Genomic DNA, 2,686 nt, shown 5'->3' on the forward strand with positions numbered 1-2,686 from the left:
TCCAGGGCTTTGGAGTCTCAGGGGAGCTAAGTAAGCTGCCAGAGAAGCTGGGAAGTAGGGAGCCTGGCTTTCACCCAGATCAGCTAACTGCAAACTCCAGTAGCCCAGCTTCTGATGGCCTTGAGCTCAGGGCAGGGTGCCAGCTCCCAGCCCCTCAGCCCTAGAACTCTCTCTCTGGAGTCTGAATGGGGAAGCTATCAAGAGGGAACTTGAGAGCTAGGGTGGGGTTCAGGATGCCTGCCTTGCTGGGAAACCCAGTTACACCCCTCTGATTCAGGAGCCCCCCAAAGATTCTTGGGGCCCCTGCACCCTCAACCCATTGCATAATCCAGTTTTTCTGTTTTGGTCTTTGATACCTCTAGGAGAGAGAGAAGGTTACAAGAATGAAATAAGCTGTAGGCTGGGAGCCCCCTACCCCCCAAAAGAGAGAGCATGGCCTCAAGTCACACACCGTCCACTAAAGCCTGCAGAACCTGACCAGAAGGGCTGGCAAAAGATAGAAGCCAGTGATAGTGAGGTGAGGGAGAACACAGAAGAAACTAGGCAGGGCCAGAGATGAGAGAGACAGACAGACAGACATAGAGGAGGAGGGGTGTGAATGAAGTGGGGTATGTTTGTCCAGGTAGAAGCAGCCAAAGCTGGGGGGCTAGGCTGTCACCCCCTCACGTTCCCCGGGTCCTGATTCCCTGGGCTCTGTCTACCGACCACCACAGGGCTGCCTGCGGGAGAGGGTCTTCCAGAAGCTGCTTGGATTTCCTGCCCCATTCAGGGCTCCAGCATCCAAAGAAGTTGTGTTGGTTGGGGGTGAGTGGGTGGTGGTGGTGAAGGTGAAAGGACAGGGTTCCCTGTGCCTGGTGCCCAGGGGTAGAGGGGTAACCAGAGTGTGGTCCCCTTGGGACTGGACCAGGGGTTACTCCTCTCAGGAGATGTCAGAAGAACAGAGGGCTCACCATCTCTTGAATGTTCCAGGAAGACCTCCTCCAAGCTTACAGACCAGGCTTATAGACCAGGCTGCCCATGGCCCAGCCCTGCTGGGAGCCTGGTACCTCCCTCTACCCACCCCTGCCAAACACTCCCAGAGCCCCAGCCCTGTGGCTCCAGGCACTGTGCTCAGCAAGGACTCAAACATTCAAACTAGGACTTCTTAGGAAATTTGCAAAAAATGTCTTCAGCAGTATTTCCCAAAATACATCCTTTTCCAATAAAACTTGCTACTGCTGCTGCTAAATCGCTTCAATCTTGTCCAACTCTGTATGACACCATAGACGGCAGCCCACCAGGCTCCCCTGGGATTCTCCAGGCAAGAACACTGGAGTGGGTTGCCATTTCCTTCTCCAATGCATGAAAGTGAAAAGTGAAAGTGAAGTTGCTCAGTTGTGTCCGACCCTCAGCGACCCCATGGACTGCAGCCTTCCAGGCTCCTCCATCCATGGGATTTCCCAGGCAAGAGTACTGGAGTGGGGTGCCATTGCCTTCTCCGAATAAAATTTGCTGAAAGCTGCAATTCCAAAAGTTTCAGTTTGGCGCTAACGGTTCTGCCCTCAGAGTTCCATCCACCAACCCCTGCTACAGAAATATGTAGGATGATCACAAATGCCTCTTTGGAATGATCTCAGTGATGGTTAACTCTCCAGAGAAGACAGAGATGGAGCCCATTAAGACCCTGCCTCTTGGGGAGCTTAAAGCCAGGTGGGGCGGGGAGGAAGCTGCAAACACAGTCATACTGCTGGGAGCTGAGGACACAAGGTGGAGAGGCCTGGGTTCTGGGGGTACCCAGAGGGTGTCTCCTAGACAGGAGAGTACAGAGGGCGGGGAAGGCTTCCTGGAGAGGAGGCAAATACGCAAGGTCCTGGGACATCAGGAATTTATTCAAGACTTCCCCTGGTGGTCCAGCGATTAAGACTCCTCACTTACCCTGCAAAGGGCATGAGTTCGATCCCTGGTGCCCCAAACTGCAGCCTAAGATCTCACAGGCTATGTGGTGCAGCCAAAGAAGAAAAGAATTGACTAGATTCAAGGAGGTGGAGTTGACTATTTCAGGTGAGGAAGAAGCTCCCACGGAGAAGCTCAGATGTGAGAGAGGGCTCCAAAAACTAGAACACTGCCACTGAGAAGGGGGAGCAGACCTGCAGGGTTGGGAGGCAGGCGAGCCTGGTGGGAAGGAGAAGCAGCAGCCTGGAATTCACACTGCAGGGAGCAGGGACTCCCTGGAGGGCTTCAAGCAGGGGTATAACATGGGCAAGTATGCGTTTTGGTAGAAGCGCTCTTGATGTACCGGGGTGAGGGGAGGAGGAGGAAGAAGACTTGAGAGTGGAAGGTTCGCCTTGGCTGGAGGGAGGCTGCAGTTTGGGGCACCAGGGAAATCACTTCATCCTGAATCGATGTTTCTCCAATTGTAAAACGGAGGGACTGACTCGAGCCTCAGAAGGAGAGGTGACCAGCGCACAGTGCCCAAATGTGAACGCATCAGCCAAGAGGCAGCTCTTGGCTGATGTCTCTCCTGACATCTCCCTCCACCCGTCTTAAAGGCCCTGTGCTGGGGGCTGGGTGGGGTTTACTTCCCCTCTAATAAGAGCAGGCACCAGGCAGAGGGAGCCCCGCAGCCACCAGGGCAACTTTGCGAGCATCATTTCACAAGTTCCCACAATGACCCCGGGAAGTCAGAAGTATTGACTACTCTTAGTTT

The 2,686-nt window shown here is 54.1% G+C and overlaps 1 protein-coding gene across 1 annotated transcript in view; it reads right to left on the reverse strand.

The window, feature by feature from the left end:
* Positions 1–2,686, reverse strand: part of TNFRSF8 (tumor necrosis factor receptor superfamily, member 8) — a 73,625-nt gene that overhangs the window by 2,410 nt on the left and 68,529 nt on the right. The gene's annotated exons all lie outside the window — the stretch shown is intronic.

The sequence above is a fragment of the Bison bison genome, unplaced genomic scaffold (genome assembly GCF_000754665.1).
Source record: "Bison bison bison isolate TAMUID 2011002044 unplaced genomic scaffold, Bison_UMD1.0 scf7180017864289, whole genome shotgun sequence".
NCBI lineage: Eukaryota > Metazoa > Chordata > Mammalia > Artiodactyla > Bovidae > Bison > Bison bison.